The 26,460-nt window shown below is 38.1% G+C and overlaps 3 gene segments (V, D, J or C); all 3 read right to left on the reverse strand.

The window, feature by feature from the left end:
* The window catches only part of LOC310649022 (Ig gamma chain C region-like), an 83,440-nt gene extending 63,137 nt beyond the window's left edge, over window positions 1-20,303 (reverse strand). Inside the window, exon 1 of the C gene segment in view lies at window positions 20,234-20,303.
* The window catches only part of LOC310649326 (Ig heavy chain C region, membrane-bound form-like), a 58,522-nt gene extending 37,479 nt beyond the window's left edge, over window positions 1-21,043 (reverse strand). The window contains exon 1 of the C gene segment in view: window positions 21,018-21,043.
* Window positions 1,956-26,460, reverse strand: LOC310649355 (immunoglobulin heavy constant mu-like). The segment is given in 7 exons: window positions 26,413-26,460; window positions 11,598-11,906; window positions 10,638-10,967; window positions 9,362-9,697; window positions 8,327-8,662; window positions 3,410-3,564; window positions 1,956-2,362 (listed from the first exon to the last, which is right to left on the reverse strand).

Raw genomic sequence — 26,460 nt, forward strand, 5'->3', positions numbered from 1 at the left:
TTCAGAGAATTTTTTTTCCAGAATTCAAGATACAACTTAAACCTGTCTATGGAAATTTTCAATCATGAGTGTCTCAAAGGTGCTTTTTAAAAAGCAACTGGATTTTCTTGTTTTTTTTCTATGAAAACATTTCACTTCTCAAACAAGAAGCTTCTTCAATTCTGGCTGAATGGTGGCGAATGGAAAGATGTATGTTTCTTAGCAGTCGTCTGGTTATTAGCACTCTGAAATATTTGTTGAGCTAAAAACAGACCACAAAGTGCTAATGACAGATCAGTGCTCAGGAATACAAATTGTTCCATTCGCCACCGTTCAACCAGAATTGAAGAAGCTTCTTGGATGAGAAGATAAACATTTTCAAAGAAAAAACAAACAAAGAAAGCCCTTTTAAAAAGCATGTTTGGGACAACTTAAACAGTTTTGCATAAATGAGTGCCGCATAGCAGAGTGAGCGCCTGTTACTCGTCCCAGCTTCTGCCAACCTAGCAGTTCGAAAGCACGTAAAAATGCAAGTAGAAAAACAGGGACCACTACAGTGGGAAGGTAACAGCGTTCCGTGCGCCTTTGGCGTCTAGTCATGCTGGCCACATGACCACGGAGATATTCTTGGACAAGCACTGGCTCTTCGGCTTTGAAACGGAGATGAACACCGGCCCCTAGAGTTGGAAATGACTAGCACACATGTGCGGGGAAACCTTTACCTTTACCTTACCTTCATGTATTAACTTACATTGGTTTGTGGATGACAAAGGTTTGTTCAGAGTTACTTCTTCTGGTGATCAATTGACTGTGAGAGAAATAAGTGAGAATACAGAGGGTGTGTATCTCCTTGGCCTGTGCAAAAGAGTGTGTATCAGTTTGCCCTGTGCAGAACAGTGTGTACACCAAGAAAGTATGTATACAGGAAGAGTGTGTATACCAAGAAACAATGGATAGAAACTAACCAGGACGAGAAGCAATCAGAACTAAGGAGAAAATTCCTAACAGTGAGAGCAATCCATTAATGGAATAGCTTCTTTTTAGAAGTTGTGGGTGCTCCAGCACTGGAGGCTTTCAAAAAGAGTCTGGACAACCATTTGTCTGAAATAGTATATCGTCTCCTGCTTGAGGAGGGGGTTGGACTTTAAGACCTCCTAGGTCCCTTCCAACTCCCTTATTCTTTGTTCCATCTCCTTGACCTATTCAATACAGGTTTGATACCTGGCAGACTCTGAGGCATGAAAGAGGAACTGAGTTTGCTTAACCTTTATGGCCTTCCACTCCAAACAGGTTTTATGGTGTCTGGGGAATTTTGTTCCTGATTATGTCCTGAATATGCAGCACAAAAAAACCTTGCGACACCGACTGGAGGGAACAGCCTTGCCATTATAGATATCTAGCCATCTCTGCATTTCTTTCCATTCCAGCGTGGAAGCTTGAACAGAGATTATGTGAAAGAGCTGGAATTCTGTCGGTCTGTTCCTAAGCAGGAAAACACTCTGCAAATGGGACAGAAGGGATCATCTTTGGTGTTTGTGTGTATGTGTGAAAGAGAGGTGCTGCCAAAGAGAGGGCTGTGCTTTAAAATGGCCCTGATCCACAAAACGCTTTTACATCCCTGTGGATGAAAAAAAATTGAGCAACACAGAGAAAGTATTACCCACTATTTCATTTTAATTCCCTTCCCTTCCCCTCCCAGTTCAATTATCCATAATAGACTAGGTATCCTATCCCATGTTTCGCAATGCGTAGACACTCTCAAAGGTATGCCCAATGTTTGCAAAAATATTGGAGAGAATTTGAGAAGTGATGTTCCTCCAGTGTTCCCCGTCTTGCAGTGTGAATTCCTTTAAGGTTCGGAAACCCAGTTGCAAAGGCTTAGCCAAGTTTGTCTGAGAACCAAATGGGGAGTTTTGTAATAATAACAACCGTGGACAATTTCAGTACCAGTAACAATTCACAAGGGAGGCAGTTCATTCATCAAGAATAGATATTTATTACAGCATTGTATGGCAATCTCAATATAAAAATACAGACTGTGCAGTGATCTCCTGTCTGTTTTATATGAAAGTGCTGTAAATCCCCTTTAGGATATCAGATCAGGCAGATCATTCTGACAAAAAAATCATAACAATGACTATAATTGAGACACAGAGAAGTATCCACAAAGATATACCTCACACATAAAATGACACAACAAAGTGAAGCAAAAGTTCACCATGGAACTGAACTGTAAACAATTGGGCTGCTTCAGCTCATACGGAATCTTAAGGCTATGATACAAAGCAAGGTAAAAATGCCGCCCCCCCCCCAATCCACTCAAATAAATCTTTCTCTTTTCACGAAAGTAGATGTAGAAGATCAGGCTCTGTTTTTATTTCACCTGGAATCAGAAAGGAGATAAAAGAATGTTACTGTTGAAACTTCATTTTTTCCCAGGAAGTGAGTCACAATTTTTAATCTGCCCCAAGGAGATGTTAATACAGTTGACAAAGAAGAAATGTTGAGGCTTCTATAACTTGTCTGGTTTGGCAACCAAACCAAACCACAAGACAAGTACAGAGTTCAATCAATAGTTAGGAAGGCAGAAAAACAATTGTATCCCGCCTGCATTTCATTGAGGATCTGTATAATCATTCTATTCTATTCTATTCTATTCTATTCTATTCTATTCTATTCTATTCTATTCTATTCTATTCTATTCTATTCTATTCTATTCTATTCTATTCTATTCTATTCTACTCTACTCTACTCTACTCTACTCTATTCTAATACAAAGGGGAAATAATGAAATATACTGTATATATGGAGAGTCCTCATATTCAATTATAATGGGATCTTCATCAGAACCTGTAGCTTTTCTAGTCTCACTCAACTGTTATTCAAACACCATCAAACCTGTTTGCATTACTGTTATTTTAGCCCAATGACTTTAGAAGATGGGAGAAATTACTAGTGAAGATCCAGTCTACATATATTTTGAAACATAAATATGTGTATGTATGTATGTATATATGTTATTGGTTATTTCATGATTTTAATATACATACATTCATTAAATTGACAACATGAGTTTGCTTTTGTCTTTTCTACAATGCAGATAAGCATAAAAAATATCATGCAGTGGAAAAGTATAAGCAGACAAATTTTGAGTAGCAGTGGAAACTGTTTCCTTCAAAACTGCTTTCTCGTGAAAGAGCAAATGGCCAAAATTGCGCATGCGAAGGAAAATGCATACGAAAATGTTTCCAAATATCGTATCATATCATATTGTGGCATATTTTTTAATAAATGATGGACATCCATTCCAAAAGGGGACATTGATGACTACACAACTGGAGGTTAAAGTCTACCCATTCCCTATGTAGAAAGCATGATCAAGGACATTTCATGTGCATATACTCTACTGTTTTTACCCCTCGTGTCTTACCTTGATGACCGTCACAGTGGCACTGTAGAAAAGGCTCACTAGGAAAAGAATGATGAAGGTGGAAAGGATCGACGAGAGGTTTTGGAATTCTTCTTCATCATCCGAGTCCACAATTCCCTCTACGTAACCTTTGGACAATACATGAAGGTCAGCTTCTAGAGTTCAGAAAGAAGTGAGGGTGCATTGAAGCTAAATGGCACATACGATAAGGGTAGCATGCAAGAGCCATGGAAATGTTATAGCGCAAGGTATGGGAAAAGACAGCCAATGCTTGATGATGCCAAAATAATAGTGGAGAAAAGCTGAGGGGAGCTAAGAGGGAAAGAAGAGGTGAGCTGTTTTAGTAAAGCCTTGGAGTGGTGGGAGATGGCATTTCTTAAGACTATCCCAAAGAAGGAATAAAAAGGGAAGGATGTGTGTGTCTACCATCTACAGATGTCTATGGAGATTCTCAGTCATCCAGGTCATGGTTGCTTCTCCAATGGCAACTGGACTTCCTTTGTTTTCTCCTTGAAGACCTTTCTCTTCTCATTCAGTCAGAACAGAAGAAACCTCTTGAATGAGAAGGGAAAGGTCTTCAAGGAGAAAACAAAGAAAGTCCAGTTGCCTTCTGAAAAAAAGATCTTTGGGGTGACTCACTACAGATGTCGAAAGACTGTTTTCAAATGAGTGATTACTATTGTTCGGCTGAAGAATTACTCAGCCCACCACTTCTGCACAAATGAAAAGATCCTGCAGATTTGTCGGAAGAAAGTTTACATGGAAGAGCAGGTTGGGATAGGATGTTTAAGCTGATCTAAACTCTTCACCTTTGGTTGGCAAGGTGGTGCCATATTGACTTATCACCATGTGTGATTAACTTGAAGAACTGAACTCTTATGGATGAATTCATGAATTTTTGATGAATTCAGTGTAGTAAAGCTTTGCTTTCTGAATCTATCTGATAGGGATGCACTCCTTGATATCCTCCAGAACATAGTTTTCTCTTTCTGGAATATAGAGTATGTTCCTTTCAACTTGCAATCATGGATTGTGAATGATGATCGGCTACAATTTCTGGAAGGATTGAGAATATATCAATTGTGGAAAACACTAAATTGGGGCAAAGAGATGTCTCATTCTTTGGATGGCCTTGGAAGGGAGATTTTTGTTTTAATATGTGCCATTAATTCCGAATGAATCTGAGTATAACAAAGAACCTGCAATCAGTATGTGAAGTCTTATATAAAGACATTGTAAAGTCTTAAATAAAGTCATAAAGAAAATAAAACTGGTTTGATCAAAGTCACTAGTAAAATTGTTAGAAGGCTTGTTAGCATTTAATTTTTGGTTTACAATATTTAAAGTCAGCCATCTACCCTTTCCATTAGATTGCCCTGTTTTATTTTGTCCAACTACATGGGTGAATGCCAATGCATGAGCAAACTGGGACATTCTGAATTCCTTTATCATAATATTCACAATTAACAGAGGGATAGAATTAAGATCACATGAAATGTTGATACCATTTTATAATGCCTTGGTAAGGCAACACTTGGAATACAGAATCCAGTTTTGGTGCCCATGATGTAAAAAAGATATTGAGACTCTAGAAAGAGTGCAAAAAAGAGCAACAAAGATGATCAGGGGACTGGAGGCTAAAACATATAAAGAATGGTTGCTGGAGTTGGGTATGTCTAGTTTAATGAAAAGAAGAACTGGAGTGACATAATTGCAGTGTTCCAGTATCGCAGGGGTTGCCACAAAGAAGAGATGCTATTCTCCAAAGCACTTGAAGGCAGGACAAGAAGCAATGGATGGAAACTAATCAAGGAGAGAAGTAACCTGGAACAACTTGTGAATGCTCCAACACTGGAAGTTTTTAAGAAGTGATTGGACAACCATTTGCCTGAAATGGTATATGGTTTCCTGCCTCAGCAGGGGTTTGGGCTAAAAGACCCGCAAGGTCCCTTCTGTTATTCTGTTCTATATTAACTGAGGTAGTTGAAATTTACTTGAGTACAAAGAGAGACTATGTCAAGAATGAAATTTTGGCAGTTATTCGCCTCTTTGTTTCCACTTGCCATTAGAGTAAGGGGAGAAGGTGTTGCTTTAGAATGGGTTAGAGAGAGAAATGAAACCTCTACAATTCCGCTGAAGTCTGTGAAAGCCTGAAACCTTTCCAAGGACACCATAATAGGTGTGGATTTGAAGCAGACGGTTCCCATAACAAAGTGAAATTGTTTACATGGACTATGTGAGAGGGTGGGGGTTTGTCCGAAGAAATTATTGTTTAATTCTATGAACTGGTGTCTGGGAACCTCAGAGTTAGTTTTGCTTCAACATTATCATGCCGTGTATTCAATAAACAGTAAGATTTTTGGAAATGGAATGAACCTGGAGTTTTATTTAGATTCTTGAGCTGGATGTTGACAGACTATTTGTGTGTTATCTGAAAATAGTCTTGGCAGTTAGAACAATTAATCAGTGGAATGTCTTGCCTCCAGAAATTGTGGGTGGTCCAACATGGGAGGTTTGTAAGAAAAGATTGGACAATGTTTGTCTGAAATGGCATAGAGTGTCCTGGGGGTTGGACTAGAAGATCTCCAAGGTCCTTTTCAACTCTGTTATTCTGTAAAATGAGCTACAATGGGTCAGCTAGGTAATTAAGTCAGATCCACAAGCAAACCAAGGGGACTATCATCTATACAAAGCAATTGGGAGTTCAGATTGGTGGGTCCTCCTAATGTGAACTTTGAGTTTAAGATGCCCAGTATTTGGCCATAAGATGAGGGTGAAGATGAATTTTGACTTTCCAAGTGCTGTGGTTGATGATCCATAGCTTAACTGTACTGAGAAGCCATGGTGAATAGGACAGATGGAAAAGGCGATGGCAGCACTCAAGATTTATGGAGCTTCCCTTGAGTACATCCTCATGGAATACAAAGGAAACAGCTGAGGAATTTCCTCAGTTATATCACTGTTAATATTCTTTCTCATATGTTGGGAGAGAAGTAAGAGCATTCAGGGCATGGATCACCATGTGTCCAGTGAGCATTTTGGCCCTGGGCATGAACTCCTTCTCTTTCTTCTTGTTCTTCTTTGAGGAGAAGCAACAGACTTTGGCTTTTTCTGTCATGGTGGCCGTTTTATGACTTAAAACTCATGGAGAAGAATTTGTCTGGAATATTTTTGAGTCAAGCATAAGAACAAAATGTCGGAAGAATATCAATCTGAAGAATTTACCTGCTTACAAGAGTAAAGATCCTGGTTGCCCACCAGAAAAGTCTCTGCTCTAACAAAGTTCATTTGCTCAAAAAACCAAAAAGGGAAATTATAATTTTTATTAAGAATGTCAGTATTAAGGTTTTTTGTTTTTTTTTAATAAAAGATCAAGTGGGTAACTGTCAGGGTGTATGGAAAATTTAAGCAGCTTATTGTAGGTCTGTTTAATGTATAAACTATTTAATGCTTTTTCTTTTGTAAAAGAACAAGTCAGTTGGGTACATTTCATCTCCTCTGTTATCCAAACAAAGTAATCAGTGATATTTTTCTTAAGGATGCTGGAATGTTCACTTTGGTTAACACAACAAAGGGGTTTCATAGATGTTTATGATTTGTTAATTAGTTGTGTGTCAGTAGATAATTTAATTATATTGCATGAATTTTAAATCCTTAATTTTTGATCTTGTTTTAATGCTTGGGATAATCTTTTGTGGTACTGAAGTTCTACATATTTGATCTTCTAAATACTTTCATGATTATAAACATTCACGATGAATCAAATAATGGTGCCTTTTTCTTTTCTTTTTTAAAGTTATTTCTCTTTTTATAGAACATCGGTGTGCTGAGAATTGTTGATATGGACTAGATTATTTTGCAGCAAACTTCAAATGCCGTTCCCTGACATTCGAAACAACAGCATTACTATTATTTTGTGCATTTGCTATTTGACAATCGCATGTACGATGAGTCTCCATAGAAGCACATTTTTATGTTGTTTAAACCAAGCTGTTTTGGTTTGTTGTATTGGTGTCTACAGTTTTTACTTCACTTAGAACTAAAAAATTATGTAGGGATTGTTCGGAACTAGAGCTGTATTAGCTGAAATACATGATATAATTTTCAATATTTATTTAGTTGCGTTCCTATTCAGGCTATGTTCTGTTTAAAGACCTATTGGGGTGCTATTTTAATGTGTTTTTAGACTTTCATAAAACATTTTGTTAAGAACTTCTTTGCCTTGTGCAAAGGATGTAATGTTCCCCCAAATAATTCCAGGTGAACACCCAATGGATGAGACATCTCCTTGCTTAGAAAAGAAATTAAAGGGAAGTGAATGGTCCGAAGACGTGCCTGTACAGAATGGCATAATCTGAAAACATGAATAACCCCAAATTGGGCATTGATGTTGGAGATAGATAATCTATGACAGTACAGAAAAGAGGAGCTATCCACCAGCTTTCTAAAACAGCTCTTCTTCAGCTTGATATAGCGATAGCACCACTTAGAACAAGGCCCATTATGCCATAGAAGATGAAGTACAGGAGTTATTGCCAGGAGAAATAAATGTGAAAAGATTAAGGAACCTATGGGATAACTCAGAATTTCCAGTGTTAGTTTGTGCCCCATCACTATTTCTCACAAAAAGCCAGATATTTTTTTTTGGTCTTTGTTTTGAGAAAAATACTTTATTGCAAAATATTTAATTCCTGCAGAAAGATGTGGCCAGCTACTGTTTTAACACTGACACATCCTTCTTTACAGATCTGCCTTCATCACTGAAAAGTTTCCATAATGAAGCAGAAGAAGGAACAGAGGTTGGGGGAGGGGAACAGAGCAAATGAAGGTTTCTCAAAAGAAATTAGGTTGACAATTAGTAGCAAGGGCTGGAGGCGTCGGAGAGGACTAAGGAGACGTTGACTATGGATGGTTTACCCGTGTTCTTGTTTACAGTCTTCTGAATTGTGTTGTAGGGCAAGGCTTCATGTCCCACCATGCAAGTATAAGAAACTCCGGCACTCCAATCCTCTTCACTGACGGTCAATATGCTGTAGGCAAAATACTGTTTGGACAGTACGTTGGATTCTGCTATGGGTTGGCTGGTGAAGTATTCTGATTCACTGATTGGCTCCTCATTATGGAGCCATCGCACAAAGAAGCTGCCAGGAGTGAACCCTTGAATGAGGCATGAGATGGTAACTTTCTCCCGCAAATTCAGCTGTTCTAATGAAGGTGAAAGGATGTAGACAGTGGGAGGTTTCAGTTTGCCACCTGAACAATGGGAAAAGAAAAAAAAAGAAAAGAAAAAGGTGAGGAGAATATTCAGTACACATTCTTTATCATCTTTAACTGTAGTGGCCTCTCGGTGAGACCACACTTAAATGTTGAAGACATGTCTCTTTGTCACTGAAGAAAGATTAGTTCATTAGCTTTGAGGTGGAAGGTGCATGTTTTCTACTTAAGGTAGGCAAGAGAAAGAAAAATTGATCATAAGGAATAGCTAGGCCAGAATTAGATGCCAGGGGGTCCATTTGCTCATGCTGCCTATCTGTATAATGGGACCTATCAAGATCAACGCAGCCTGAGAATAATTACATCTATGCTGTCTGTCTAACTTAGGGGTCTCAAGTTGTATGCAAACTTTTCCTAGGGGAAGGTGAGAAGGCACTTTCTCTTCATAAAAGAAGAGAGGAGTTGGAAAAAAATATGTTGGTAGACCACTATAGATGTGGAAGCTGGATTCTCACTATTTGTACTCGATGGGAGTTAAGGAGCAAAGGAGTCACAAATATCAGATGAAGAGTAGGGTTCATGGGGATGTCAATCAAGGCAACTGGAGGACAATTTGGGGTATCCTGAGGGATTCTGATCTTACTCTGGAGTGAATGCCTTTAATCCATGAGGTGTTAATCTCGTTTATCTGGAAAACCTTCTGGAACAATGCTTTTCATGGATCAACTAGAAACTTACCACTCTCCTTCTTCAGGGTTTTTTCTACTGGTTTGACAAGTACATCTTCAAATGTCACTTTGCAGGTAAAGGTTTCATCCTCCTTCCATTCTGTTGCACACAATGTGGCCACAGCATTGACATAGAAAAAATCATTTCCCTGTTCTAGGAAGTTGGTCATCACAGTGGGGAGTTGCTTTTGGTCAGATGCTCGTGTCCAGGTGACATTCAACTTTGAATAGTCTGCTTCAGGAGGTATGTTGGAGATTTTACAAGTCAGGTTGGCTGAGTTGGTCAGGAACATATCGGCAAAAGCTGGGGGGATGGTTTCCACGCTAACAGGCAAGCATTCACCACCTGGGAAATATCAAGGCAAAACAGAAACAGTGTTTGATCGTTCAATAAATTGTACACACATTTCTACCTTTCTGATATTTAATAATGTACGGATGATGCAGCTGCTTATGTATGCCTGCTTTCTTGTGATTATTAAAAGCTCTTGAACAGTGACTAAGAACTTGTTTAATGTAATGCAGTGGGTGGTCCATTTATCACCTACATTCAGGTGGAGAAAAAAAATGTATCGGGAATCTGCTCCTACGCATCTCTGACAAATATACAAATGTTCCCTTTGGATTTATCTTTGAAAGCTACAATTGGATTTTCAGAATCTGTCAGGGTAGATTTGTATGGAATCATGAAAGGGTGTTTTTTTTTTAAATAAATTCTAAATCTCAGTGATGAAATAGGAATGTTGATGTTAGGTAAGCTGCCTGCAGTATTTTTCCTGGCTTTTTATGAATTAGGAGAACGTGTTTTTTTCTGTTCAAATTCTAAGCATAGCTCTTCAGAGAAATAAGAATTCTCTGCATTGATATCAAAATACAAATGAATGTGGGGGTTTCTTGGTGCTCTCTGAGCTTGCTCAGAGGAGAAGGAAGTAACATCATCAGTGCAAACCCCACTCCCTTCTAGCACTGATGATGTTACCTAGTTTGGGTAATGAAACATCCGCAAGAAAACAAGAAAGCTCAGAGGGCACCAAGGGCCCCTCATCTCAACCCCAAGCTACAAATATTCTCTTTTACAGGTGAGTATTTTAATCCCAGATTGGTTACTGAACTAATTGGAGGCATTGGTCCCTGGTGAACAAAAATATGTACAGAATGTGGGGTGGATGTGTGTATTAAATTAAGTAAATTAAATAACCCAGTGTTCAACCCAGAGGAGCATTTGAGCAAAGAGTTATCCCATAATTGGCCACATTACTCTGATTCTTGAAGAAAATCCCACTTACTTTTGCAGAAAGATAGTATGCTGAACGTCTCCGAATGAGTGAATTGCTTGCTTTTTACTACACAAGTAAACTTCTTTTCAGAAATCCAGTCATCCTTGGTGACAACAAGTTTGCTCCAAACGGTGTATCCACCACGACCATCCGGCATAGGTTTGCTGGTGGTGATGCCGGTGGTGATTTCTTGTTGCTCCTTAAGCCAACTGATGACAACGTTTGCAGAGCAGAGGTTACTAACTCCACAGGTGACAGTGGAATTTAGGTAGCTACTTGAAAATGCATTCAGAACTGGAGCTCGAATGATCATCTCAGGGTCTGATACTGGTTTTACATCTGGAAAGTTGCAAGAAAAAAAAAGATGATTAAGACAAGGAAATTCAACACCTTAAAAGCATAATGGAAATGAAGATTGAGGAGGTGCAGCAATGTCGAGAGACTTGCGTGTTCAGTTCTATCTAGAAAACCATTAGATAAACTAAGTGGTCTGCTGGCATTTGATTATAGCCTGTAACTGAGAAACACATCTGTATCTACCTAAGTGTCTGGGAAACAGGGATCTACTGGAAACAAGGATGAGCGGGATTTAACCCCAGACCTCAGGCTGATCCCCAGAGCACAAAACAGGGCACTAGTGAGCATATGCAGAGAACTCATTTCCCATGGCCAGGAAGAAGCCATGTTCAACCTCATCTGTAGTCAGCAGGTTGGTTTTCAAGGGAAGTGAAAATATCTCAGTGTGCCTGACATTCAGAAGAATTCAAAATGTCGGGTCTGAATTAGATGTTGTTAATTACCCGGTGAGTTAGGCAAAGGAAATTAGGTGTAGTGATTTAGGAGGCAGGCTAACTTTTCTACAAACATGTCTTGCATGTAGCTTCTAATGCCCTTTGAATGACTCCCTTACGAAAGTAACCTACATGTGCATGGGTGACATGGCTGATGGAATAAATGAATTTCACTTACATGGTTTAGCCACTGGGATCACTTTGTCTCCTTGGGTGTGCTTGGCTTTGCAATAGAATTTTTCGTAAGTCTCCCAGGTGCTCCGGGAGACTTTAGCCTTGGAAGCTGCTGTGTATGTCCCACCGGACATGATAGGAGGAAAGTCCATGACGTTGTCCTTGCTGATAGTCTGGTTTTCTGGATTATTCCAGGAGAAATCAATTGTGTTTGGTAGAAAATTCTTGGCGAGACATCCAATGGCGATATCTCCATTTCCTGTGCTGTCCCCAGATGGGATGAGTGGAAAAAGAGAAGGGGCCCTTGGGGATTCTGAGAGAGAAGAAAAAGAGAAGGATGGCGGATTTTGAAGATGTTACAGGTTCAGCTGGGATTGAGTGCATGAAAGGAGGTGAGTCTTGCTTGGCTGAGAAAGGAAGAGGAGGTGAACAAATATTTGTGTAGGCTTTCCCTGAGTTAACCAGACTTTTGCGGAGTGCATGTCATGGTTCATTGATACCTTATAGGCAGTGCTTTTTTGTATAAGAAAAAGGTGCCGGAACTCACACATGTCATACAACCCGCCTTGCCTACCCTACAAGGTTCCATCCAAAAAAGGTGCCGGAACTCCGTTCTGAGCGTTCTATGAGAAAAAAAGCCCTGCTTATAGGAATGCATCAAGTTATAGGCTGCCAGTTTGCCTCACTTGATTCCTGACCCATTCTAACAGTTCGTATGGATTCCTCCTTCATATAATCTTCTTGTGTGCGAGCGAAAATAGGAGGGTTAGAAAGTATAAGTTGAGGTGCAAACATTTGACCGTTAGCTGCCCATGGGCTGAGATTTGTGGTTTGCCAGGCTCTATCATAGGAGATTTCAACCAATGGGTCTACCTTCCAGGATTGTTATAAGCATCACTGAGATCAACTCTGTGAAAGTTTATATATTTATATCTCATATTTAGAAACTGCCCATCTCCTTCACAGAGATTATTGCCGCAAACTGGAAGAATTCCAGCAGGCCTTAATCTTAGCAAATTTCTTTCAAAGGCAACCAATTTTCAGATTCATGAAAGTAACAATGGTCAAAACCGTCCCGGCATGTCTACCCACAGGGCCAGAAAGAAGGAATCCTTAAGAAAGTTTTGTAAAATATCATTTACCCAGAGGTCACAGATGAACTGACAAAATGTTTCTGGGTCTGGGGAAGAATACTAGAAGCAAAACTTTCCCTCCTCAGGCCACATGCCGAGATTTAAAAGTAATCGAGCATTTCTTCTCAGAAAGATGAAGCAGATCTAAAAAATTTCTCTGAGACCTAGTTGCCAAACCTATCTTGGTCAGCCGTGTACATGAAATGTAACAGTTTGCTCAAACTGGACATTCTACTTGACTCCATTTTTTTTCCAGTTGCATGTTCCCTTTTTGAGTGCCTAATCAAACAGTCAACTCTGTTTTCTTGTTTAACACACACACACACACACACACACACACACCCCTCCCTTTTGGGTGTCAACTGTTTGAAGTAGCCCAGATGAGAAACCAGCGTTATGAGTTCTAACACTATATTTATTGTAAGCAGTGGCGGGATTCAGCCAGTTTGCACCACTTCGGCAGAACCGGTAGCTAATTTTTTGTTGCCTAGCAGGCCCAGAATGGACTTCCGGAAATGGCATCCACACAGAGAACTGGTTGTTCACCTATTTGAATCCCACCACTGATTGTAAGGTCACTGTAACGGAATCTTGCAAGTCTCTCCCTCCTTCCTCTAGTTTCTAGGGAACGAGAGAGAGCCTCTTCTGAGACACTTTCCACACACCTGTTCTTCCTGTGGGCTGGAATGTCTCTTATCTGACCATTGCTTTCCTCATTTTTCCTTCCTCTCCCCTTTGTCTTCTTGCCTTTCAAGGCTATTCCCATAGACCCTTATAGAAGTTCAGAAAAGTTTCGAATTCTCCTGTCTAAGGGGATCTCTCTCTTTTGGTTCTTGAAGGTTGAACTTTTAAGTTCCAATCTTAAAATGATTTCTTGCTTAGAACACACACACCACACATACACACACACACACACAGAGGGACAGAGGCCTAAAACTCACAATCTCCTGGTTTCTAGACCAGCATCTTCACCATGACACCAAACTGTCTCATCTATTTACCCATTGTATTCTGTCATTATAACCAGACCTGCTTAGAGAATCCACCACAGACCTTCCGAATTAGGTTGCGGATCTGAAGCACTTCTGGAGAAGTGCTTTAGATTCTTATGTGTAAGATTTGGGTCCCTTTCTCCTCCTTGCTATATTGATACAAGCACATTATTTTCTGGAAAGTGCAAGAATGGAGGAGAAAGCTCATTCGCCTTTGGTAAAGCTCTTTTTGAGAAAGTAATACAATTCAACTGTCTGGTATCTACTAAAAGCAGTGCTTTTTTTGTAAAAGAAAAAGGTGCCGGAACTCACACATGTCATACAACCCGCCTTGCCTACCCTACAAGGTTCCATCCAAAAAAAAGGTGCCGGAACTCCGTTCTGAGCGTTCTATGACAAAAAAAGCCCTGACTAAAAGCTTCTGCGCATCGCTTCTGTGTTTTTACAGAATCAAAGCACAGTCAGAGGAACCCAGTTCGGCTTCTCCTTTGACTGTGGAGAAAAACAGGGACAATTCAGCTTCAGGAAGGTTGTTGAGAAATGCCAGGATCTTCTTTCAGCATTTTTAAAAAATTTATTTAAAAGCATTAGAAGGAAGCTGGTTGAGACAGTTGTTCAGGGCAACCATAAACTGACATGGAGCCCAGCAGCTGGTTTTCTGATTTATTGAGAGCTTGGCTCATTGGGACTGGACTAGAAGACCTCCAAGATCCCTTCCAACTTTGTTATTCTGCCCTTTCTGCAGCTGACCTACTGCTAGAACGTTTCAAGCCTCCTAACTCTGTTGCATTTCAGAAGCTAAGCCCAACTGCTCTCTGTCTGCATCTCTGGGGCTGTAGCTCAGAAGACAACTACACGATTCACCAACTCCATGCTAGACACTGGAGAATCCATAATACTCTATCCACCGGAATCCTCCAAAGCTCAAGCTGACAAGTAGTGACTTCCTAGAACAATGTTTCTGAACCTCATCAGCTTTAAGGTGGGTGGACTTCAATTTCCAGTATTCCTTAGCTGACATGAGGAAACTTGATGAGGTTGAGTAACGTTGTTCCAGGAGACCATGTGGGGAGAACCTAGTGGCTTTCTCCTGACGTCTTCTAAAGCCCATGTATAATTGACCAAGTCCAATCATTTATCTGGCTGGGGAAAGGCGCTAGTCCCCCAACAGTCCCCCCACAAAACTAATGCAAACTCTAGTCTGTTGCTGAATCCAACCACAGTTAGTCACTTTCTCGTTCTCCTATCTGGGTTCTGATTTTTAGAAAGCTGGGAAGCTTACCGCACCCTACCCAGCCCTCACAAACCATTTCTCCAACCAGAGTCTTGGAGGAGCATGAGTAAATCTCAAATGCACCTCAAAGTTAACATGAAGGGTTGCACATATTCAGGTGGGATACTACTTCTCAATAAAGGAAGGAGAGATTAAAAAAAGTGATCACTGTTCCCCTCCCCAATGCTGGGATGTCTAGGCTAACAGGCTCACATGCTCCTTGCAAAGTCTATGGCTTCAGGAAGATTTGGGAGTAATTAGCTCTCCCCCCCCCCAAAGCCATAGAGTTATCTCCTGGAACAGCTACAATTTTTTGGCTAGGAAAAAAAAGCTTCAGAGCTTTTCTGAAAGCTTTCCAGCTTCTGAAAGCAAGGACTTTCCTACTCGCCTGGCCATGTCGTCCAGAGAAAAGGCATCTCTCTCAACTTTCTCCATGCCAGAAGTTGGCATGGTGTCCCTCAGCTGACCCTCTGGCCGCTATCACAAAACAGGCAGGTTGTGGATTTGTGATTTTGCACAACACACTGGATCATAAAATAACCAGACTGAACCTTTACAACAGGCTAAGCTTGGGGGAGGGGGGGGGAAAGCACCCAAACCCAAGTTAATAATAAACAAGTCAAACTGATCTTGTGCTTCTAGGTTTTTACTTCACCATTAAACTTTGATAAATCAGCTTCTGCTTCCTCTCTCTCCTCTTATTAGAAATTTGAGAAAATCATCTGCTTTTTAGGTAAGGGTCTTGCTTGGAATAATTCCTATAATTTGTAGAGCTCTAAGTCACTCGAGAACCAGCTGAGTGCCAAGATACCAGCTGAGCTCTGGCTTCAGAGACCATAAGGAATACTTTGGTTGGGCTCCCTGTCCGAGCGTTAACTTTTTAATAACTCCAAACAATTCCAGGACTGAAATGCTTCAACATTTTTAGCAAAAGCTCCTGCCAGAAACCTGAGCATCCAGAGAACAAAATAATGATAATGAGCTGGTGAGATGCTAGAAGCTTTCCCCCATCATGCTACGCTTACCAAGAAACATTTGGGGAGAAAACGGCAAGCTCGCTAGCAATCCCAGTTCAATTTCTCCAGAAATTGCAGCTTTAGAAAGCTTGCAGCTTTCCAAGCTGATTGGCGAACTTTAGAAATTCTACAGAGCGGCTAGAGCATTCCCTATCATGATTAAACCCACCACTCAACCGGGAACGCTTCCAGCTTTTGGGGAGCTAGCAATTTCTACCACCCTTGCTACCTCCACCATTGAAAGATTGACAGGTCTCCCCATTGAGTGGCGGGTTTCACAGAAAGCTAGCAGTTTCCCCAAACCCCTCTCAAGGATTCTCCCAGCTATGGAATAATCTTTGGAGAAACTCAGCTTGCTTTTGCCTCCTAGCTAGCCCTGTGATCAGCACAAAAGGATTTGGGGCTTTCCTAGCACCCCTATCCCAGCTAACCCTGGCAGTAAATTTCAAGTGCATGCCCCCAAACCCAACACGAGCTTTCAGAGAAACTACAGAGAAATTGCCTGTAGTTGCTCAAGCCAAACAAAGCAGCTTTGACCTGGCCAAGCCCTTAGCTTTAAGGAGATGCCATCTCTGTAGTTTTTGAAAGCTTAGTAACCACACACTCAGAGCTCAGGGGCTGGTTTCTGAGGATTCCTAAGCCCAGAGCTAAGGAGGAAAAGCATTCATCTGGGTCCCTAGCTAAGCGCTAGGCTTGCTTGTACATATCTCCCTGCCTTTTGCACCTAAAAGATGAATTAGCTCCTAGCCATACTGTGGGACTTAGGGAAGCTAGAGGGTTGTGGATACTTTTATCTGGTTTTCATTGCTGTTTTCTTAGCCAAGAGTAAGGGGGTTGCAGAAAGGCATTGTGGCTGCTGATCCCTGCCCTAGCTATTGCTGTAAAAATTATTGTAGCTAGGAAAGCTAGCCTCTTTGGTCAGTGTTTTATAAGCTGGGCAAACGCTAGGAGCTTCTTCCCTTGAAAAGCTTGGGCTTCCATCACTGAGCCCTTGATGATAGTCACCACTAATCCATCTCTACCTACACAACTGGTTTTGAAGAAAGCTCTCCAAATATCCCTAGCTGAAGCTTTCATTTGCTCTAGGCTAGGCACCTAGCTTTGGAGACTCCTTTCATCTCAGCTCTAGCTGACCGTCAGGGAAGCGAAGGAGATAGGTTCCAAGAAGCCAAGCCAAGCCAAGCCAAGCCAAAAAAAGGGGGGAGCTTCTTCTACCTTTCCAAAGCTACAGTTTGAGTACAAGGTTCTCCAGCTGTTTCCTAGCTGATGATAGCTACAGCTATCCTGGAAAATGTGAAGCTCTTCTGCAAGCTAGCTTATTGAAATCAAGGGTTTTTCTAGTTATGCTCAAAGGCATAGCTAAGTAGGAAGCTAAACATCTTTTCAAAAGTAGAAACCATGTTTCAGGGACGCTGAGAGAGATTCTCGCTGCCAGAGCTGTTATTGCCTCAGATATAGCTAAAGCTACAGGGGTTGGGAAGACTAAGATGGGAAGGATAGAATCGGTAGCGCTTCTTTCTGGCTAGGCTTTAGAGCTATTAGAAGGGTCTAGCTCACTATCCTAAAACTCCAAAAAATTTATTCAAAGGGGAAAGACATTGGATGAGAAAATCTGGGATACTCAGAGCATCACAGAACGCTGGGAGTTAAGATATTGAACAGGGCTACTGATTTTGCCTTGAAAACAATCTCTGTCTATTAGTCAATCCAACAGTCAATCAACCAATCTTCCAAATAACTATCACCCTTAGAAACATTTTAATAAATCACGATTCCTACCTTATAAGCAATAAATCTTAAACTAAATAGGTCTATTCATTTGCCATGTACTAAGCTTCCCTTAGTATGTCATCTGAACTAAGTAAAATAATACCTTTTCTCAAACAAAATTCCAAAATGACCAATCCTTTCTTAAAATCAATCACTCAGAACAAGAAAGCTGGAAATTAGAAACAGCAGTAATTATTATACTCCACCAAGATGAAATAAATTGAAACTCTGCCATAGAGGATAAGAAGCTTGACAAGAACAATCCCGATTTAAAAAATAAAATAAAAAATAAAGTGTTTTTTCCAGTTAAGAAAATTCAAAAAGAACTTTCCTAATTACTTGGAAGAAACACCTATCCCTAAAACAAAAGAAAACAAATAAAGAAACAACAACAACAACCCATATTCATGCCACAAATTCTTTCTTTTCTAAAAATTACCCCAATAAAATCAGTCATTTCCCTCATGGGTAATTCATTAAAAAAAATAAAAATAAAACAATCCACACTTCAATAAAATCACTAAAACATGCTCTATATAGCTTAGTGCAAAATTATTAAGAAATATTCCACTTGTACAAAACAGAAACATAATTAAAATATATTGCTATAGAAATCAAGAAAATAATAATGTTAAGGCACAATTAATTAAAAGAACCTGTCATAGGAACAAGTAGAAAATGTACGATTATTGGCAATATAAATTGACACCAAAGCAATATAAATATTTCTGCTTTTCCTTACCATTTTAATGGGTGGTTTCTAGAAGAAAAATGTTCAGAAACTGTAGGGTGCCAGCAAAAACAAATGCCTAAGGAAAGACTAACTTTTTTCCCCCTTTTTAAAATTAAAACATGATAAATCACATTTATTTTTGGAAAAGGGAGGAGGAAGAAGACCTGAAAAAACCAGATGTTGTTTTCGAAACACTTAAGGCTATTTTCAGCCATGCAGAACCATTTTAGAAGCTCCAAACCCTTTCAGATGAAACTTGAGTCTTAAAATATACTAAAACTGAGAAACGAATCTATCGCCACCTGCGCTCTGAACATCCCAGAATATTTTGTTTTCTCCCTGGCTAATTTAATTTCAACCCTTCCTGTTTTCCCCCCACCTCATAACTGCAAATAAACACATTAATTCTTTTTTTAAAAAAAACATACTTATTTTCTATTTTTAAAATTTTATCTAACCGGCATTTTATTCTGCTTTCTAACTTCAGTCGGTTTAAAGGCAATTATTTCACAATTTTACTCCTACTTAACTAAAATGAAAATCTGTGCTGGATTCCCCCTAAACTTTATTCAGAAATCAGAAATCAGTCCCATAATAAATAAGGCACTCAATAAATTCCATAAAGATCAGGAGATAAAATAATGAACGTATATAATGAAAAAATAACCGAAGATCACTGAAAGAGAGAGAATCCTTTGATATATTATTAAATAAAATAAATATTAAAAATGGTCTAATTCACAGCAGAAAACTTTAACCATCTGAATACGTTGCCTGACCCAGATTCTTGAAAAAGGCCATTTCAGAATTATTAAGTCTTTAAAGGGCAATAAGACTTTTTCCCTCTTCCACAGCTACTAGCAATAATAATAATTAAATTAAAGAATTGAAGAATTAAAAGAATGGCGGGGAAAAACAACAACAGAGAGACACAGAGCTAGAATTACACTTTGTAAATGATATATCTAAGGTGCGATTTTTTTTCTGTATTGAAATAATTGAGGTAAACAGTAAAAGAAAAGAGGAAGGAACAAACTATTTCATTTCTGCCACTGGATATACGACATTTTTCATCTTTTGGTTAAAATATTTCAGAAATTAAAAACGTTGAGAGAATGGAAGAACTGGCATTTTCAACACAGGCAAAATCTTTCCAAAATAGTAAAACTCTTCATACATCTAAGACACACATATGATTAAGGAAAAAAATTAGATTTATCTGTGGTAACAGTGACTAAGGTTCGAAGTCCCCAGGACTGAAAAACACACTTACATAATTCTCTGTGAAATATATTCTTAACTTTTTGGTCACTGAGAACCGGACTGGAATAATTTTAAGTAAGTCCCTTTTCATGGCCTATAAAATTGTGTGGTTTCCTCTCATCTTTTAGAACAAACCTAATAAAATTTCAATAGGATCAAATCCTTCTTCTCTATTTCCAGATGATGGAAACTTATTTTTTCTTGTGAAGAACATTAAGAGCCCAATTTAGTTCGCAACAACCTTCCTAAATTCTTCCAAATAGACAGGAAACGACAAAACGGCATTTTAGAAGAAAAAGGAGAGAAAAACAGACAAACAAAAGGGGAAACAGGATCATTTTGATCTTTGCTGTACAATTTCAGTTCTGCCTGGAATGGATTCTAGTGAATCCAAGAAAATTACATTAAAATCACAAAGAAAAACTCAGAAAATTATCTTAGAAAAGAAGAAAGTTTTTACCTGTGGAGACGATGACTGAGGTGCCTTTCCCCCAATAGTCAAACCAGTTGTCACAATGAACAATAGTCATGAGGTAATCATACAAGAAGTTTGACTAATGAATTCACACACATATATATATGAAATATATTAAAATATAAATATTAACATATTTTTAATTCTGTCAGGATTATATATATATAATTATATATAATTATATATATATATATTAACATACAAATTGATACACAGCAAAGAGAACAAGAAACAAAGACAAAGGAAAAGAAAATCAATCTGAAGGAAAGGATAAAAACAAATAGAAAAAGAAACCAAAGGATTAATTTTTGTGCACAATTAGTTTTTTTAGTAAATAGGCTCTGATGGCAATTACTTTGAAGTCATCAATTATCAAACAATTCTCTAAAAACATTTATTCTGTGGTTTCTTTTCAAACCTATTTAAAACTTCAGCCTAAAAATGATTAAGAAGCATAAAAATTCAGATTTTCTTTCCTAGGGGGAACTCATATTACATGTTTGCAACTTCATAACTAACTTTCTGTTCATTTGGATGAAATACAGATTTCCGTAACAAATGGACGTTTGGTTACTTTAATTAACGCTTGGTTTTCCTGAAATTAAGAGGTCACCCTCTCTTCTGAGTGACCTTCTGGGATTGTTTGTGCCCCAGGAACTTGTGCCACAGACAAAATTTTAACATCACTTAGAAAATTAAAGCACAAAAAGGACAAAAAAAATCAAAATCAGTAAACAATATTAGAGGTAGAAATAATTATAAAACATACCTGTGGTGACTATGACATTTGTTCCTTTACCCCAAGCATCTAAGTATTCACTTTAAGTCAACCAAGTACAAACCGTGTACAAAAACCTAATGAGGAATTATTTTATCCTTTCCAGACTGTGAAAAAGTGACTTAAACATAATTTATAGAAGTTCCAAACAAAAATATCCTTTGAATGACTTAAAAAGATAGAAACTATATATAAATTGCTCAGGACTAATTAGATTACGGAAGGAAAAATCCCTGAAGTTCCTAATACTTTGAGACAAAAATACAGATTGTGCCAGAAAGATTCTAGACTTTGTTAGATCTGGTGATTTATAAAACCGTTGGATATTGGGTGACACTGTTGCTTATTATACTTTGGATTGCAACAGATAAACTCTATTTTTTGATCCCTTAATGTCTAAATTCAGAGGAACAATTCATTTTTAAAGTCCTATTAGAAGCATGTTCTGAATGGATTTATAAAGAAGAAATTTAACTGAGCTTAGAGAAGCAATTATATTTTTTTAGGAATAACAAAAATATGCACGTTCACACAAAGGTATTAATTAAGAAGATCACTGTCTGTTTCCAGAATGTGATTCCCAATAGGGTTGCTTATATCTCAGAACATTGACAGTGGCATAGAGAAAATGTTTAGAAGTTATTTTGAAAATTGTAGAAAAAAGAAAAAAAAATCCAAATTAGTAACACAAGAGGTAGAAAGAATGATAAAAACATACCTGAAGTGACTATGACATTCGTTCCTTTACCCCAGTAATCGAAGTAGTCACATCAAGTCAACCAAATTCAAGCCATATACAAAAACTCAATGAGGAATTATGTTATCCTTTGCGGACCATGAAAAAGTGGCTTAGCCCTATTTTATAGAAGCGCCACACAAAATAACCTTTAAATGGCTTTAAATGATTTTTTTTTTGAGAAATTGCAAAAAAGTCATGCAAAGACATTAATTAAGAGGTGACCCTCTCCGTTTCCACAATGATCTCCCCAAAAAGACTGTTTATATGTCAAAATTCTAACAGTGCCACAGACAAAATTTTGAATGCCATTTAGAGAATGAAAGTCAAAAGGGGAAAAAATTCCAAATTAATAACAGATGAAAGAGATAGAAAGAATGAAAAAAGCCATACCTGAGGAGACTATGACGGATGTTCCTTTGCCCCAGTACTCGAAGTAGTCACATTAAGTGAACCAAGTTCAAGCCATGTACAAGAACTTAATGAAGAATTATTTTGTCCTTTGCAGACCAAAGTGGCTTATTATTCTTTTGGTAGCAATGGACAAACGTGACTGCTTGATGCCTTAATGTTTAAATTTAGAGGTATTTTTTTTAAAAAAAGCATTTGAATAATCTGAAGTCCTATTAGAAGCCATGTTCTGCATGGATTTCTAAATAACGTATTTAACCCATTCTAGAGAATCAATGACTTTTTTTGGTGGGAATAGCAAAAATGAGAATGGTCACACAAAGTCATGAATTGAAAAAGTCACCCTCTCATTTTCCAGAATGGGCTCCCCAATAAGATTGATTATGTTCAAGAACTCTAATTGTGCCACAAACAACATTTTGATAACATTTAGAGAATTAAAGCCAAAAAGGGGAAAAAATCCAAATTAATAACAGATGGAAGAGATGAAAGAATGAAAAATCATACCTGAGGTGACTGTGACCGTCGTTCCTTTGCCCCAGTAGTAAAAGTCATCACAACAAGACAATCAAATACAAACCATGTACAAAAACCTAATGAAGAATTATTTTGTCCATTCCAGACCGTGAAAAAACGGCTTAACCCAAATTGACGGTAGGGACAAACAAAAAAAAATGCACTTTGAATATCTTAAGAAGACAGAAATTACACATAAATTCCTCAGGACGAATCAAATATACATTGTGGCAAAACAATTCTAGATTTTGTTATTTAGTTTTGCAGATGTGTAAAATCTCTGGATACTCAATGACTATTGCTTATTATATTTTTGTTTTCAATGAACAAGCTCAAACATTGGATGCCTTAATATCTAAATCTAGAAGTACATTTTTTTCTTTTAAAATTGCCTTGTATGATCTGAACTCTTATTAGAAGCATGTTCTGGATGGATGTGTAAATATGACATTTAATTTAACATAGAAAATGGATACTTTTTCAATAGCACCAATGCGAACGGTCATCCAAAGGCATTTTGAATGCCTTTGAATAGACAGCAGGATTAGATCACTTATCTATCATTTTGAAAGCAACACAAAATGGAGAAAAATACCACAAAATCTTTAAAAAAAACAGTGTAAAGAACAAAAAACTAATTTAACTCACCATTTGTTACTGTCACAGCAGTTCCTGGTCCCCATACATCAAAAGCATAGTCACAGTGATTTTAATTCCATTCATGCTTGACAAAAAACATATCTCCCTCCAAACTCTCTAGGCTACTGATGTTATATCTGCCCTGCTGTCTTTCCGTTCCCCATTTTAATTATGCCTCTTTTCTGCCTTATATTCATATTCACAATTCTACTCTCTTTCTTTTTAATTAAAAAAAACTTATCTTTGCTTCTCTTGCTTTGTATTTGGATAGGCTGATCCACAGCAGCAAATCTCTCTTTAAATCCTGACATCCATGTGAAACATATAATAGAAAAACTTCACCTGAAGTTGCAGTTCCCGGAATTCTTTAGCTTCAGTAATCTAGTTGAACTGTAGCAATCCCATAAATTAATCTGTCTATTGCACATGAGAAAACATCTACTAAGTGCCTCCCATTGAGTAGAAGACCATACATAGAGAACGGCCTGTTTCTCCAATTGGAGTGAATAAATAAATGTCTATGGGGATTCTCTGTCATCCAGGTCATGGTTGTCCCAAAGGTGTTGTTTCAAGAGGCAACTGGATTTTCTTGGTTTTCTTTGAAGATGTTTCTTATCCAAGAAAAAAAAAAGTCCAGTTGCCTCTTGAAAAAGCAACTTCAAGACAAGTGAATAAATAAATAGACAGACAGACATTCTTAGACTTAACTGCGTAACAGACAATGATTTTGCACCAAATGAGCGCTTATTCCTACAAAGTTCACCTCATCCTACATTTCTCCTACCTTTATTTCCCCATTTCAGTGAAATTGCAATTAAATCAATATTTCTGTATAGTTAGCTCCCAATAAGCCATTTTCTTAATAGTTTTGACTAGTCCAATGTTTAAGGAATTTAAAATATCAAGTAAATCTTTGAACATTAGGGAAAAAAATAAAGTAGGAATATATATATATATTACCTGAAGTGACGGTCACCGGGGTTCCTGGGCCCCAATAATCAAAGTAAGGATAGCTACACCTTGTTTAATTTTTAATTAATTTCTCTACAAAAAACACTTAAACATATGATGTAATCTTTTGCTTTTGGTTTAGGGCAGGGGTAGGCAACCTCGGCTCTTTTATGACTCATGGACTTCAACTCCCAGAATTCCTGAGTCAGCATAGCTGACTTAGGAATTCTGGGAGTTGAAGTCCATGAGTCTTAAAAGAGCCGAAGTTGCCTACCCCTGGTTTAGGGAGAATTCTACTGAAATGCTTGCTCATTGGCCCAAGAAGAAATCTATTCAAGCATCAGGAATTTTTTTTTTAAAAAAACACAGAAATAGCAGACTGTTTTCAGAGTATATAAAAATATACAACTAGAAATTGAGGAATGGGATATGCCAAAATTCTAAGGCTACAAACTCTAAGAAGGGTAAAATTAAGGACAGATAGATAACTAGATTTTACTTGAAGTGACAGTGACAAAAACCCCTTTCCCCCAGTAGCACAGTGGGGTTTATTTATTTATTTTGCATCAGTGAGGAAATGAGGACCATGTTGTGAAGAAATCTACATGGCTTTTGAAGAACCTCTTCTAAAGTAATATGGCTTGGACTGAGGGGAGGGCAGACTGAACTTATTTCCCCCTCTTTTCTCAGACAACCCCACTCAAATAACTAGGAGGAATTTTTCAGATTCAGGTCAACTTAGACAACAATCCCTAACCCAATTACTTTGAAATAGCCCTACTGGCAAGAATCAAAGTTTGTAATTGAAACGTCCCTAAAGATACCCTTCTCAGAGATTCAATTTATTTTTGTTAAAGCGTATGAATCAAACACATTTTTAGTTCCTAATTCTAAACTTCAAAGAGTAAAAACAGAAGCCCAACTGCTCCAAATCTAGCAATCTCGACTTCAAGACAAATGAGTAGGAATTGGGATTCAAACGCTCTGAGCAGTAATTCAAAAATTGCAATAAAATATAATACCTGTTGTGACGGTCAATGTTGTTCCTTTTCCCCAGTACTCAAGGTACCAGTTACACAGTCATATTTTCAAACTGAAGCATGGGGTCTAACTCTCAGCAGAGAACATAGAGTCTTATCAAAGAACTAGACTAGATATATTTTCCATGTGACTTCCAAGTCAATTTTGAGGATAGAATCATTAAACATTTGGAAAGAAACGTGGAGATCCATCCACTGTCTAATGCTACCAGGATTTTGTTGACGTTCCATAATAAAGGACACCGGTGGCCTCTTTTAATAGTCATCTTCCCTCAAACAAACCCAAAGTTGCTATTCAGATGGTACAGATTTCTTGAGAACTTTTTAAGCAGAATAAATTAAAGTGTTTTATCTGGCATTATGAACGCCACATATGCTTTTTGAGGAGAAATTTTAAACACACACTCACATATACAGTACATGCACAACAGGATGGAAAGAAAGAGAGGGTGCAATTAAGTACATCCTCCAATTTATCCTCAAGGTCAATTAAAAAAAAACCCTCTGCAAATCCCTAAATGCAGGATTTTATGCTACTCTAGCCAGCCACGAACTCTTTCAATGAATTAAGTCCTGAAGTAACTTGCATCATTCCTTCATGAAGTTAATGGGATCTCCATGTGGAAAATTGCATTCTAATATTATTCTATAATGGATAACACAAAGCAAAAGCTACATTTAAATTTAAAAACTGTGTTTAGTTAAGAAAAAAATTAAGAGAGATCTGCTTCCAGCTCTGTTATTCTGTTATTCTTGATGAAAGCAGATAGATATATCTCCTTATGGGAAGTTTTCATGATACTGAAATAAAAGTGACACGAAGCCTAATATTTCTAATGTAGTTTTTAAGAGTGGTGGTACTGAAAACTAGCCAGCCTTCACATTTATCAGGAAGGAACTTAAGTTAATTACGATGGATCTTAATTTCCACAGAAGTGCTGATTAGCAACTTGTACACACATACCCTTCGAGAATTCTATTCTGCCTCTCCCATCACTAAAAATCCATACATTTTCCATAAAGATCTCCATGGTTTCAAAATCTAATTTACATTTCTGTTAAGTCAGATTGCAATTGGAATATCAGTGCTTACCTGAAGTGACGGTAACTAGAGTGCCTTGTCCCCAGACATCAAAAGCAT

Source organism: Vipera ursinii (genome assembly GCF_947247035.1).
Source record: "Vipera ursinii genome assembly, chromosome: Z".
Classification (NCBI taxonomy): domain Eukaryota; kingdom Metazoa; phylum Chordata; class Lepidosauria; order Squamata; family Viperidae; genus Vipera; species Vipera ursinii.